A 16416-nucleotide genomic window follows, 5' to 3' on the forward strand; every position below is an offset into this window, starting at 1 on the left:
CAAATGCACAAATACAGTGGGAAATATAAACAAATGTTATTCCAGGAACTATATGTGGATCAAGCCCAAGATGTGCACCCAGATTCTAGATATGGCGCCCAAGATGTGCACCCAGTTAAATTGATTAAGGAGCCAATTAGTGCCAAAAAGTGTTTTAATTGGCACTAAACACCAATTTGGAATTGGGCACACATGGTGCTATGCGCTAATCTAGAATGTGTACCCAAGTTCCATAATATGCAACCGAAAAGAGGGTGTGGTCATGGGAGGTGCATTGGTGAGTCAAGGGCATTCCTCAAGTTTGCTCACAGTGTTAAAGAGTACGGACACTGGGAATTATACTGGTTTCAGCAGGCATAAGTCCTGGTGCCCAAATTGACACTATCCAATATCGGTCCTCTAGCTCTCCCTTTTCCTCCTGCCATTCAGTATCTCTTATGTCTCTATTTACCCTCAGCCATCAAGGATCTCCTCTTTGTCTCTCCCTCGCTTCTCCTTCCATCTTTCTCCCCCCACCATCCATCATCACCTTTCCCACCTTCCAGCATCACCCCATCTTTGCCTCTTCTCCTATGGTCTCTCCTCTGATTCTCAGCCCCTTCCATGACCCAGCATCGACCTTCTGTCTCTCTCTGCCCCCCCCCCCCCCCACCATCCAACATTGCCCTTCTGTCTCTCTTCCCTCACCACCCAGTATCACCCCATTTCTTCCCCCCTCATCATCCAGCATTGGCCCTTTGTCATTGTCTCCCGTACAGCATTGCCCTGCCTCTCCCCACCAGTATCCTCATCCAGCCTTTCTCTGTCTCTCTCTTCCCCACCATCCAGCATCACCCCATTGTCTCTCTCCACTATCTATCATCTCTTGTCTGACTTTTTCCTCATCCAGTATTATCTCGCCTCTTTCTCCACCCACTACCCAACCCCACCATCTAGAATTGCCCTATGTTTATCACTCCCCCTCCACACTGCCCACCCACTCACTTGCTTACCTGCCATGCCTCTGGCACCTCGGGTCTGTAACTAAGCAAGACAACAAATAGAAGCCAGATGTGGGACCATCGCCCTATATGTGCCACTAATGGCTCTGGTGGTCCTGCCCCTTCTGATGTAACTTCCTATTTCAGAGGGGCAGGCTAGAAGAGTAAATGAACAAAAAGCAACAGCTAGTGATGTAGTGATGTCATAAATAGTTCACTGCATAACATTATAAACATTTGTAATATATATTAGGGAATCTTTAACCTTTCATTTGCTGAAGATTCAGGAAAAATTCCAGCAAAAGCCTTTGTTTCTCCTACTGGTTGCATCAGGGGTTCTCTTATTTATAACTGCAAAAAGAAAAACTCATGAAAATTCAAAAAGTTCTTCAGTCAGTGTATTTGCATCAATAAATGCAGGTACAGCTACTATCAATCTTGTATGTTCTTAAAAAATGGTGGAAAACACCCAGCTTTAAAAATATGCCAAAATGCTTATCATTCAATCCCAAATTTTTCGGTAGCAATAAGGTCACAATAATTAGTTTTGGATGATATTTACAATTTTCATTCTATACGCAGTATATCATTGGTGCTCTATGGGATGATATTCTTTCCAATCTTCTCAAATATGACATGCTTTTAAATCTGCAATGAAACAACTAAGGGCCCTGTTTACTAAGGTGTGCCAGTGTTTTTAGCATGTGCTAACGCTAGAGTCTCTCACGTTTACAAAACTAGAGGAGCTCCAGTTCTTCATTTTTTGGAATCTCAAGGCTTTTTGGCTAAAGCAATTGATGAAAATATGTTTTTGGCTTATGGAAGTTCACACTGGCATTCCTCAGTTTCTAAGTTTTGAAGGATTTTTTTCTTTAATAGAAGATTATAAATGTCAATCCAAAATTTTATTTACTAAGGGCTCCTTTTACCAAGTGGCGGTAAATGGGGACCTGTGGTGGCGTCGGTGCACGGGTTTGCCATGCACCGAGGTCACCTTTTACTGCCACTGGTAAAAGGCATTTTCTAGTAAAGGGTAGGAAATGGCCATTTCCTGGGGGAACTCTTAAGGACGCAGTAAGGGATCTGGGCAGTGTGCGGTATTGCCCGATTACTGTCAGGCATGCCCCTGGCGCTAAAAAATACTTTTCTAGCACCAGAATTAGTGCAGGAGGGAGGCCGGAACTACCACTGGGCTGCCCTGGAGCCTGTCGGTAGAGCCAAGTCGCTGCATGGCAAGCCAGCGGTAGGTCCACCGTACTTTGATAAAAGGGCCCCTAAATTATTACTATGTATATTTACTGTGATTTGTTTTGATACAAGATGACAGATTTTATTTCATTTATTACCATTACAGATCATTCACAGGTTCAATTATTGCCTAAAATTGTACTGTAATTTTGGAAATATTGGAATATTTTAAACCTTCATCCTTGTTTCATTAGTAAGACTTTGGGATCACGTGTATAAGCAGCCCTCAGTCTGAAAGAAGTTCGTTGCCCATCTGAATTGCCACCTAAGGAAAAGTCCAGTGAAAAATGCTGGATGGTTCTAAACGTATTGGACGTTATTAATGTGGACACTGTCTTTCTGCTCATGTACCTGCTCTGCTGTACACCGCCTTGGGGGAATCTCTTCATAAAGGAGGTTAATATATCCCAATAATTAATTATCTATGTATGCATGTTACCATTCAAATTTTAAAAAATGGTCAATTAAGGGAACTCATTTGAGAGGAACCAGAAAATATTATTTTTCAATTGCAGGGCTTACCAAATGGAATTATCTTCCTGGGTACCCCTGTTTGTTAGATGACACATCAAGAAGCAGTTGAAAGTTTTTGTATGCGTTTATGGAATAAGCAATTAAGTAGTATTAATTTAGTCAGCAGTGGTTAAATGACACATCCGTTTTCAAGAAACAGTTGAAAGTTATTGTATGCATTTATGGAATAAGCAATTAAGCAGAATTATAGTAGTATTAATTTAGTCAGTAGTGGTGATGATGAAATATAACCTTTGTTTTGTAATGTCGATATGTTTTCATATTTATGTATGTTTTACTGTAACCCACTTAGGTATAGGCAAGCTGTATAAATCCATTCAGTCTATCAATAAAGTAAGTAAGTGGATCAAACAATAAAGTAAGTGGATGGATGGATTTACAATTTGAAACATATGACTATGTGCATGTCTAGCTTTCTCATATATGCCATAGAGGAGGTAATTTTATAGAGGAGGGGGGCAAATACTTTAAGCCCATGTAGACATTAATGCACACATGTGGCCTCTTATGAAATACTGACCAGCATAGGAGCCATCTTTTCAAAATTATTGGGGATGCTAAGCCCAGTGGAAATAACCCATCCCTGGACATCCTTGACCTCGTCCTCTCCTCCTCCGGCTCCCCCTCCAATTTCCACGCTTCACCTCTTCCTCTCTCAGATCATCACCTGATCACCTTCACACTTCACCCCCCCCCCCCCCCCCCCCCCACCTCAGCCCCGTCCAACTCTAACCACTACCTCCAGGAATCTCCAGGCTATTGACCTTCCCACCTTATCCTCTTGTATCTCTAATCTCCTCCCCTCCATCTTGTCCTCCGAGTCTGTCGACAAGGCTGTCTCCGCATACAATGCCACTCTCTCATCTGCTCTGGACACCCTCGCTCCATCCACCTCCCGTCCCACAAAGCGTACTAATCCCCAGCCTTGGCTGACCCCTTGCATCCGCTACCTTCGTTCCTGCGCCTGATCTGCTGAACGCCTCTGGAGGAAATCTCGCACCCATTCAGATTTCCTTCACTACAAATTCATGCTATCCTCCTTCCACTCCACCCTATTCCTTGCCAAACAGGACTATTACACCCAACTGACCAATTCTCTCAGCTCCAACCCCCGTCGTCTCTTCGCCACCCTTAACTCCCTCCTCAAAGTGCCATCCGCTCCTACCCCCCCCCCCTCGCTCTCTCCTCAATCACTGGCCGATTACTTCCGCGACAAGGTGCAAAAGATCAACCTTGAGTTCACTACCAAACCATCTCCTCCTCTTCACCCTTCAACCCTCTCCCTTGACCAACCAACCCAGACCTCTTTCTCCTCCTTTCCTGACATCACCGAGGAGGAAACCGCTCGCCTTCTTTCCTCCTCGAAAAGTACCACCTGTTCCTCTGATCCCATCCCTACCAACTTACTTAACACCATCTCTCATACTGTCACCCCCTCCATCTGTCATATCCTCAACCTCTCTCTCTCCACTGCAACTGTCCCTGACACCTTCAAGCATGCCGTAGTCACACCTGTCCTCAAAAAACCATCACTTGACCCTACCTGTCCCTCCAACTACCGCCCCATCTCCCTCCTACCCTTCCTCTCCAAAATACTTGAGCATGCCGTTCACAGCCGCTTCCTTGATTTTCTCTCCTCTCATGCCATCCTCGATCCACTTCAATCCGGTTTTCGCCCTCTACACTCGACAAACAGCACTCTCTAAAGTCTGTAATGACCTGTTCCTTGCCAAATCCAGAGGCCACTAGTCCATCCTCATCCTCCTCGATCTATCCGCCGCTTTTGACACTGTCAGTCATGATTTACTCCTTGCCACACTGTCCTCATTCGGGTTCCAGGGCTCTGTCCTCTCCTGGTTCTCCTCCTATCTCTCCCACCGCACCTTCAGAGTTCACTCTCATGGATCGTCCTCCACCCCCATCCCGCTATCTGTTGTGTGTTCCCCAGGGATCTGTCCTTGGACCCCTTCTCTTCTCAATCTACACCTCTTCCCTGGGCTCCCTCATCTCATGGCTTCCAGTATCATCTCTATGCGGACGACACCCAGCTGTATCTCTCCACACCAGACATCACCGCCGAGACCCAGGCAAAGGTATCGGCCTGCTTAACCGACATTGCTACATGGATGTCCAACCGCCACCTGAAACTGAACATGTCCAAGACTGAGCTCATCGTCTTTCCACCAAAACCCACTTCTCCTCTTCCTCCACTTTCTATCTCAGTTGATAACACCCTCATCCTCCCCGTCTCATCTGCCCGCAACCTTGGAGTCATCTTCGACTCCTCCCTCTCCTCGGCACACATCCAGCAGATAGCCAAGACCGGTCGCTTCTTCCTCTTCAACATCAGCAAAATTCGCCCTTTCCTCTCTGAACACACCACCCGAACTCTCATCCACGCTCTCATTACCTCTCGCCTTGACTTGCAACTTACTCCTCACCGGACTCCCACTTAGCCATCTATCCCCCCTTCAATCTGTTCAGAACTCTGCTGCACGTCTTGTATTCCGCCAGAACCGATATACTCATATCACCCCTCTTCTCAGGTCACTTCACTGGCTTCCAATCCGATACCGCATTCAGTTCAAGCTTCTCCTTCTTACCTACAAATGTACTCAGTCTGCTGCCCCTCACTACCTCTCTACCCTCATCTCCCCTTATGTTCCCACCCGAAACCTCCGTTCACAGGACTAATCCCTCCTCTCAGTACCCTTCTCCACCACTGCCAACTCCAGGCTCCGCCCATTCTGCCTCACCTAACCCTATGCCTGGAACAACCTTCCTGAGCCCTTACGTCAAGCCCCCTCCCTCCCCATCTTCAAGTGTTTGCTTAAAGCCCACCTCTTCAATGCTGCCTTCGGCACCTAACTCTCACCTTCAGGATATCCAGACTGCCCCTATCGAACTGACTATTCACTTGTCCTTTAGATTGTAAGCTCTTTGAGCAGGGACTGTCCTTTTATGTTAAATTGTACAGCGCTGCGTAACCCTAGTAGCGCTTTAGAAATGTTAAGTAGTAGTAGTGGACACATACAAGGAATTTTCTCAATATTGGGGGTGCTCAAGCACCCACAGTCTGCTCCTATGCTGACCAGAGTAAAGGTACCTGTGTTCACACGATGGCACATACGTTAATGGGTGAGCACCGGTATACATATATCAGCCAATATTCAAAGTGATTTAGCTGGCTACAGACTGGTTAAATCTCTTGGTTGGGGCTAGCTGCTAATTTTCAATGGCATTAACCCATCACCGCTTAAGTGTTGAATATCAACTTAAGCAGCTGTGTGTTAGCCGGCTTAAAAATAACTAGATATTCAAAGCTGAAGCCCAGACAGAGCCCGACTTTGAATATCTGGGAATAACTCCATCAGCCGCCAGTTGAATATTGACTTCCATAGGTTATACTATAAATTAAATATGTACCTGCAAAATATGAGGACTGACATTTACACAAGCTCTAGGCTTGGTGTAAATGTTTGCACCTGCAATATAGACTTAGGTTAGGCAAACTATGCTGGTATTTTATAAGGAAAATTAGAAATCAACTCTTTATAAAACAACACCTCTCTGTAGGTGCATCCCCATAATGCCCTGTTATAAAATGACCTTGAAAATGTACTTGTAATAAGATGTAACATCAAAACAGTTTGAAGAATCAGAGAACCAAAGCGCCACAGATACCCAAACTTGAGTTTCTATTTGAGGAGAAAATTGAAGGAACATAAATTTAGGAGCCCAGTGGGGGTTTTTTTTGTATTTTTTTTTAAATTTCAGGCCCTCAGTTTTTAAGTTTGTGTCTTATTTTAAGCCAAACTTAGGGCCCCTTTTACAAAGGCGTTCTAGCGTTTTTAGTTTATGCTAAAAATAAGTGAGCACTAAAAGAGACGCCCATATGTTCTTATTGGCATCTAGTGTTTAACGCATGCTAAAAACATTAGCGTGCTTTTGTAAAAGACCCTCTTAGGCACCTAAGAGGCCGTATTACCAAAGCACGGTAGAAAATGGCCTTAGCATGTGATCCACCCGCTAAGGCCATTTCTACCATGGCCTTAAAATTGTATTTTTAAGTTTAATATTTTTCAGGCCTTGTGCTAATGTAGGAGTCCTTACAGCCTCCTCTTTATGAGGTGCTAAAGGCTCCTACATTAAGCCCACCTAAACCAGTTAGCACACGGTAATATCAACACTAACTGGTTTACACTTCTGTGCCTGTTCTCTGCCCATGACATGCACCCACCACGAAATAAAAAAGTAAAATAGCATGTGACTGTTGTGCCCTATTGCTGTAATGCTGTAATGTGCCCTGCGTTAGGCATTTTTTTCCCATGTTAAGCATATGTTGGCACTTAATGTGGTTTAGTAAATGGGCCCCTAAGTTATTATTCAGTTGAAAATTCATATCTATTTAGGAGCTTAAAAGTTATGCTTATAAATTTAGGCCTGCTGTTCATTTGCCTATCACGCCTAGCATTCCGTGCTGAAATCTAAGCATATTCCATAACAATGAGCGTAACTTAATTGGCTTAACAAGCCAATCAGCATTAACAGCACTTAACAAGCAATAATTAGAAGTTATGCACATAACTCACTAAGCGTATTCTGTAATGAACTGCGCTTAAATTCTAAAGTGTGCAGTTCAAATGGGGCATGGGCGGGGAAATGGGCATTTTGTGGGCGTTCTCAAATTTACACACATTGTTATAAAATATGACCCAGTCCGGTAAATCTACGTGCAGGGATTTATGCCATGTTTTCATTGGTGTAAATGGAGGTGCGTAGTTTTAGGAGCTGGGATATGAACTAAGAGTATTTTATATACTGCACTTAAATCTTATAGAATACGCTTAGGCGGAAATGTTTTCCACGTGGACTTTTTAATGGCCATATATAGAATCTGCCCCTAAATCTGTTGGCGCACATTATTAAAAGGACCCCATGGTAACACTATTTTCCATCTAAACTGACATAAAGTATTGCTACAAATGTGATCAAACATTTTTCTGACTGATATAGAGAGTGATATAAACAACTTTTACATAAAATTACTCTTTTTAAACGCCCCCCCCCCTCTATTTTAATTTCAGACCATGCATAATTTTTATCAGAAGCATGTAGCTTGCATTTACCTATATTACTAAGCCTAATTTACGAGCCTATTGCTGTCAATTGGTACTTTAAGCTCCTACTTGTATTTTCCTGCCCTAAATCTGCCCCTGTTGCCACCCCTATTTGGGGGGGGGCCTAGGGTAGACTGCCCCCCCCTCGCTACGTTTATTATCGTATCTTCGCTGGCAGGGATGCCGAAGCCCTGCCAGCCAAAGAAATCCGCTGCCTGAGTCACCACATTCCTCCTCATGCTGTCTCAGGTATGAGCAAGTCCATAGGAGCTAACTTTTCAAAATGATTAGGGATGCTCAACACGGCACAAATGACCAAGTCCATATAAAAGGAAGTTAAAGCATGGTGGGTTGTGAACACAATTGGTCAGGCTGTCTTTAAATGAAGAGCACAGCAGGTGGTGCGCACACAGGGAGCACTTGTGGGTAAAAGAAATGCTAGAAGTAGCACTTCAAGTCCCGCCAGTTTTTCTTCCTCTCCAACTCATCACCACAATTTCCTATCCTACTCCCAGCCACGCTATGCCTTCCAGTCCACCATCTATATAACCTATATTCTCCCCCTCCCAGCCAGTCCTCAATAGTCCCTCTTTCCTACCTAACCATACACTTTCTTTTCTCTCAGACCATCCCCACTTCTTCTCAGTCCCTCCCACCTTAATGTCATCTTCCTCCTTATTCTCTTTTTTCCTCACATTTCTCCTGATGCATAGTTTGACTTTTGTGTGGGGTAAGGTTCTTAATACCTCCTCCCCATACCTACTCCACTTCCCCATTCTATGCTTCTCCGCTTCCTCCTTACCTGACCTGCCTTGGCCCCAACTAGGTCCCTTCTCACTCTACCTTGGTCAGTGCCCCTCTCCTGTAGGCTAGGCTCACCCATCCCTCATACATCCTCAGGGCTGCCGGAAGAGACTGAGCTGGGTTTGAGGCAAGGCTGCTGCCAGGCCCGCCCCACCCCAAGGTTTGTCACTGCCACTGCCCCCCACCCACAAGGATTGTTGCTGCTGCTGCCGCCCCTCACCACACACCACAACTGTAAATACCTTGGTTGGCGGGAATACCAAGGCCCCACCAGCAGAACAGTCTTCCTCCAGCGCTGCTCTTCTTCACTCTGCCACGTGGCCTGCCCCTGTGGCTGTTTTTTTTCTCAGGTTATGCATGCTCAGTTTCAAAAACGAGCATGCGCGGCCTGAGGGGAAAATCAGCTGCTTGGAAGGCAATGCGGCAGATTGTGAAGAAGAGCAGTTCTAGAGGAAGATCTCTTCTGCTGGCAGGGCACCCCCGCCAGCAATTGTGTCAGCTCCTCCGAGTCCTCGGCCTCCAAGGGAGGCCTGATGCCGGAGTTTCTTTTGCACCTGTCAAGTCGCGATCACCGGGTCCCAGCAGGAGAGAGAGAGACCCTGGGGCTGGGCCCTCCTTGGAGGCGCGGGCCTGGGGAATTTTGCCCCCCTGTCCCTCCTCTCGGCGGCCCTGTACGTCCTAAAAAGATTCATCACACATCTCAAATTTTTTATCCCCATCCTTCCTGGCAAGGATCATATTCTTACCCCTTCCCCGAGCCCCAGACAAGATTCATGTCTAGAACTCATAGAAATACAATAGCAGTTCCACATCCAGAAGGGCTTTATGAGCTGCTCCACCACCAGCTCCTAACGCCACATTTGCATTTTTTTTTTTTTTTTTTGCGCCAAAAGTAGAGTATTTGTTTGCCGGTTCATCGGGCAGACACTTTTTTTTACTTCTGAATGAACAAGCAGATACTCATTGGTTTTTTAACTTTTAGATTTACGAAGGTCTTTTTCAAGACCAGCACATATTGAGGTCATTTGTTCTCACGTAGACCAACAAAGACTCCTGAGGCAGGCCTGTGGCCGAAACACAGTACTGTGTCAAGTGTACATTAAAGTTTTTCCTTCATATACCATCTTACCACAGTTTCCTTGAGTCCATTGGTCCACTTCCCACTTCATTGCCTGCACTTCTGACTCCATGGGATTTTGTGTTCATCCACTTTGGTGGATTACCTACCGTGTCGCTTCCTGCTCTCAGACTGAAAATCCCAAAGATCACATGCTGAGCAGGAAATCAGTGAACCAAAGGCATGCAATTATATCAACCCACTGTGTGCCAGCTAGAGATTGACATGAGGATGGAAATCTGCAGTAACAGAAAAAAAAAAAATAGCACATTTACCATGGGTACAGGAGCAAAACTTTTTACCACCCTGCAGGAACACTAAAAAGCTTTGCTCCTGCAGTAACCCCCCCCCCCCCCCCCCCCCCCCCACACACACAGAGTTTCCACATCCCCGTTACTGTCTGCTTTTCTGCCTGCCCCTTCCTTCTTTCCTTCCTCCTGCAGTACCTCAAGCGATCTCTTCAGCCCTGCAATGGGGCCTTTTTTCTGTCGGGTCCTGTCTTCTGATGGGCATGGAGGGGAGCATAGGGACAGGAACACAAACTTTGTCCCCATGTCATTCTCTAGTACCAGCCCACCTGCTAAAGCTCTAGTGGTCACAGAGTAGTAAGTGGCTAGTTTGGGGAACTGAGGTGCCGATGATCAAAAATAAATGCGGACACTAGAGGCCATTAGCACTATACTAGCACCCATATTTAGCAGCACAGAATGATCAGAGGGGTCTAGCACAGCAAACTGCGAGCGCGCCAGGCCTTAGCGCAGGTACTACTACTACTACTATTTAGCATTTCTATAGCGCTACAAGGCGTACGCAGCGCTGCACAAACATAGAAGAAACAGTCCCTGCTCAAAGAGCTTACAATCTAATAGACAAAAAATAAAGTAATCAAATCAATATATTAGATCTGAAATAAACATAAATATTTGTGCGCACAATTCAATTGGTTAACAAGCCAATCAGCGCAAGCAATTTTCGGCACTAATTGGCAGTAAATAGAATTTACACGCATACTTACTAATGGGTCCTTTTACTAAGGTGCACTGAAAAATGTAAACGTGTGCAAATGTAGTTAAGCTCATTTAAAGGAGGTCATTTTGCATTCCTCCCCAATGATCAAGAAAAGAGTGTCCGAAACAAAAGTGCCTTACTGCTGTGGAAAAATAACGCCAGGTCTGAGCAGGCATTAGGGCATGGGAAGAGAGGATTTCCCATGATTCTTTCTGCAAAATCTACTGGTTTTGATTGCTTTTGTAAGCAGAAGGACGCTTACAAGACGCTCGTGCAAGACCTTGAGTGCTGGTTGTGATAAACAGCAGACCTGAAAGTGAAGCACACATTGGCATCTAAATATAAGCATTAAAAGAAAAAAAAAAGTAAAAACACATTTAGGCTGCAGAAAACAGACGCCAATGTGTGCTTCACAATTGGGTTTTATCGCTGAACTCTTCTGCGCATGTGCCAAGCACAATCCTCCCGTTGCTCAAAGCTATGAGTGCGCCTATATTTGAATCTCATTAGCTTTGAGCATTAGGGCATTGTTGTTCTGCACTGTTCCGGCAGTATGTTTATGGCGTTATTCAGAATAGTGCTGCAGTTTTGATCATTGGCCCTTGAGTTAGCACTCTAGTGCCTTCTTAAAAAATGGAATGGCACCTCATTTAGCGGTAGCAGCTTTGGCACAATGCCCCTGCCTTTATTTGTGGTGACTCCAGAACAATGTCCCTGTTACTTCTTTTACCAAACATCCCCTTCTGTCTTCTCTATTCTCTGCCCAGCACTATTATCCCCTCTTTCCCTGGCCCACATCGTGTAGTAGTATATGGGGGTGGCACACCACTCTAGTAGTACCCCGTTATTCATGGTGGTCTGCACAGCCACATCGGTCATGCACTCCAAAATCTAGCCTGTAGCAGAGCTTGTGGTATGAGTGAGAATGGAAAGCCAGGGCTTAGTAGCTCAGCCAAGAGGAAAACCAATGCAAGAACCCCTTACCCTCTTCGAAACTGCCATGCTATTGGGATGATACAGCATTATGAGCTCACAAAGCCGTATGGTAGAAAATCATTAGCATCATATGTATGTTAGTTGAATGTTCTAATGCATGCTTATTAGGTGTATCATTACTATTATGCTAATATTGTATCTCTGGTATTTGAATTTCAGTGTTAAATGTGTATATTTTTAATACTGTTTCACAGTAGTTCCATTATTAGGTTTCAATTTACTGTTTTCAAGTTTATCATTTATTGTGTTTATGTATATTCTTGGTTATTTTACTATTGTTATGCAGTTAACAAAATTGTTAAGTTTTATGTTAAACTGTACCTGCTGTATACCACCTTGGGTGAATCTCTTCATAAAGGTGGTTAATAAATCCCAATAAATAAAACAAACACTACTGTCTCCCATAAGGAGAATGACTGACTTTTGTTTTTGTGAAAAAGGGAGATGGTGTACTCTCTATTGCTTTTTCAATATAAGAGCTGCTCTGTGACTACAGGGCTGGAGGAGAAGGGTAAAATATAGCTATTGCGTACTCTGGGTGCAGAAATCTTTACTAGAAAACTTAAAACTACAGACACAAGGGTTGGAAAATTGTTTTACTTCAGTCCTCTGCTTGTTCTTGGTTTTCTCTCTGTCTTCACGTTCCTTAAGGATTCTTGTCCAGTCTTCCTCCACTTCTCACCCATTTGTCAACTTCATGTCACTTCTCTCTACATTAAGATGGCCGACGTGGGAAGAGCTCGGTGAATGAGCCCCGGAGGTCCCAAGTAAGGGAAACCCACCTGGCCGGTCCTACCTGGACCGGAACAGACCGGGAGGCTACAGAGCCGGAGCCCGATCCTGTGCTCGTTAACCCAGCCGAGTCCAAGGATCAGGGGAAGAGGAACAATCCGGCGACAATGCCCACCACGCGTCCCATCTAACTAAAGGCGATCGAGGCCTAGAGTGGCCTGGAGAGAGCGGAGCTGCCGGGCCGCCCAAAAGTCAACGGACATCCCGACCGAACCGGAATGGCACTGACCGGTCAGGAGTCAACTTGGTGCCGAGCCGCCGTTGTGCAGAACATCCAGCCGGCACGAGAGCAGCGAACCCCGCGAGAGCTCGGGTCCACATCCTGACGGGAACTACCAGAAGCAAGCCCTCTGTGAGAAGCCGAGGGTCATTGAGCCATCCACGGTGCGGGTCGAATGAGTGAGGACCCTTGGCGCTGACTGCAGCGGACGGCGAGGGAAAGTGGAGACCGCGCTGCGCGGCTTCAAACGATCGACCGACCGCTTCATCTGCCTGGTACTGGAATGTGCCTCATGGCGCCGGCCTCGAGGCCGAACTGGGAACAGAAGAGCTCACTTCGCCCAAACGCACGCGGACCCGGGGAGAAGGCCGGAGCGCGGAGAGCCGGAGACAACGGACTGTTTGTCCTCACTAGCGACCGGCCAGCCGCGAACCACACGACCGAGGCCCCCCCGCACCCCCACCCCCCCCCCCCGCTACCCGACCACAACGGAGCCGACCACTACTGGAACGGAGGACAGAAGAACATCCCGACCATGGAACAAGGACAACACATGTAATAAAATAACTGCCTGCTTCGCTTAACTGCATGCACTGCTTTCAGATTGATTTAAAAGTATATACTTTGCTTTGCTTTGCTTGCTTTAAATAGAAGGCTAATGCATGCACCGCTTTCAATTTGGATTCAAAAGTTTATACTCTGCATTACTGCTCTAAATAGAAGGAAATTGAGTCCTACACCAAAATAGCACCATTCCCTGTAATGATTTAATGCAGATACTTTCAAATATCTTAAACAAACGAACTGTTCAGCCAAAATAATATTATTCTCTGCAATGATTTAATTGCAATTGCCTTGCCTCGCTTTAAAAAGGTAAGGAAATAACTTTGTACTTGCATTGATAACAGCTTAATTTAAATGCAGATACCTAGCTCGCTCTGACCTCCAGACAAATAAGCTACCTTGGGCAGTAAGATAATTAGATTAATATATAATACTCACTATTATGCTCTAACTATAAATACAGGCTTGCTATGCCCTGACTATAAACCAAGCATAATCAGTAAGAATTGTTGCCAAGTTCTAATGCAAATGTAGGCTGCCTAGCGTTGAATTGTTGCCAAGCTTTAATTGTTGCTAAGCTTTAATTGTTGCCAAGCTTAAATGTAAATGTAAGCTTTGCCTCGCTTTGAACTGTAGCCAAGCTTAAATGCAAATGTAGACTTTGCCTCGCTTTGAATTGTCAAGCTATATGCAATTTAAGCTCTACTTCGCTTTGAATGCAAAACCAGCTGAATGTCACAGCGCCTTAAACATAGATATGAATACCAGTAAAACACTCCTAATCATCCATTGCCTCACCCTACTCTTACACGCAAACACAACCCACAACCCAAATAACAACAAACCCATAACTCACAAATCACACAACACTCACACACACACACACAATGCCCACCCTAAAGAACACCCACAATACACCAACCCTATGTACAACCTTTCAACAACTCATCAATCCAAAGACACAATAACCAACCAAAAGGAAAAATCTCCGGATATGAACACCACCAACAAAAAGAAGAAAACAACAACAACAACAAACTCAACCACCGAAGAAACAGACAACTAATAAAAATAAACACATCGAACCCCCCCACAGAACCATACCACTCAATCCAACTAGGACACATCAATGCAAGATCAGCAGTAAGCAACTCAGTAGACATACAAGACTGGATCACTACAGATAACCTAGACATTCTATTTATCACAGAAACCTGGTTCCATAGCCCCACAGACCCCGCCATCCTAGAAACATGCCCACCAGAATACAAAATCATCCACTGGACAAAAAATGGAAAAAGAGGAGGCGGAATAGCCATAATTTACAAACCCGAATTCACCATCACAATTACGGGTGAATCCACCTCACCACAACTTGAAATTGCATCGACAAGGATTAATCACCCAAACCTAATAGGACACCTGAACACAATCCTATTCTACAGACCACCAGGAAAATGGCAAGACTCCCAAACGCAACTTATGGACTTCATCTCGAACTCCTGTGTATCTGCCTCAAACATCCTTATAATAGGAGACATCAACCTACACCTAGAAGATGATACCTCACCAAGCACACGAGATTGCAAAGAATTCTTAAAACTCTGGGATCTGCAAGCACCCAACATGCAACCAACACACAAAAAAGGACACACGCTAGATATCATAACAAGCAAATTCGAACCGGACTCAACAATCATACTCACCGACACAAGATGGACACCTACATTATGGTCAGACCACCAGAAAGCAAATGTCTCTGCTGGCGAAAAACACACATAAACACAATCAATAAACATGAATGAACAACATACACAACGAGAGGAAAAATAGACCCCACAACATTCTGGCAACAGATCTACCAGAACGAATGGTCAACAAATGCTGACACCATCCAATTCCTCCAAGAATGGGACGATGTGTGCACAACAACACTAGACAAAATCGCCCCAATCCAAACCAGAACATCGCACAGGAAAAAATCAAATCCATGGTTCACCGAAGAGCTGAAAAAACTTAAAACACAAGTCAGAAAACTAGAACGCGTATGGAATAAAAAGAGAGACGAACAAACACTAAACGCCTGGAAATTACTTCGGAGAAAATACAAATATACCATAAAACAGACTAAAAGACTACATTACAAAACAATAATAGGACCAAACTACAAAGATACACACAAACTCTTCAACCTTGTGAACAAACTGTTAGACACCACACCAGTCACAAACAACGGCAAAGACATACCAGATGTAGACAACCTTGCAAAATACTTCGAGGAGAAAATTATACAATTACGACTCAAAATACCCGCTAGCCCTATTGAATACGCCACAATTCTAGATTGTCTAGATCCAGAAGAAGGAACATACCCAGCAGACAGAACCTGGACCGAATTCGAACTACTATCAGAAGACCTCATCTCTGAAACACTTAAAAGATTTGCCAAATCCCACTGCAAACTAGACATTTGCCCAAATAACCTCATGAAATCTGCTCCTCAACAATTCATAATAGACCTAACGAGCCACGTAAACTTCATGCTACAAAACGGACTTTTCCCAAAAGAAAAAGGAAAAATCTTACTCACCCCAATTCCTAAAGACACAAAGAAAAGCACGAGCGAAATAACCAATTACAGACCAGTAGCATCCATACCACTAATAACCAAAATAACTGAAGGAATGGTAACAAAACAACTCACAAACTACCTAAACAAACACTCAATACTACATGATGCCCAATCAGGATTCTGATCAAATCATAGCACAGAAATGGTCTTAGTCACCCTTATGACTAAATTTAAACAAATAATAGCAACCGGAAACAATATACTCCTCCTTCAATTTGACATGTCAAGTGCCTTCGATATGGTTGACCACGGAATCCTATTACACATACTTGAATATTTTGGCATTGGAGGAAATGTCCTGAACTGGTTCAAGGGGTTCCTAACACAGCGTTCGTATCAAGTTACATCAAATTCAACCACATCTAAAGCATGGACACCTGAATGTGGAGTACCACAAGGAT

At 44.5% G+C, this 16416-nt stretch overlaps 1 protein-coding gene across 1 annotated transcript in view; it reads left to right on the plus strand.

Annotated features, from left to right (window-relative positions):
- Positions 1–16416, plus strand: part of LOC115464198 (zinc finger protein 160-like) — a 156756-nt gene that overhangs the window by 53919 nt on the left and 86421 nt on the right. The gene's annotated exons all lie outside the window — the stretch shown is intronic.

The sequence above is a fragment of the Microcaecilia unicolor genome, chromosome 3 (assembly GCF_901765095.1).
Source record: "Microcaecilia unicolor chromosome 3, aMicUni1.1, whole genome shotgun sequence".
Taxonomy (NCBI): Eukaryota; Metazoa; Chordata; class Amphibia; order Gymnophiona; family Siphonopidae; genus Microcaecilia; species Microcaecilia unicolor.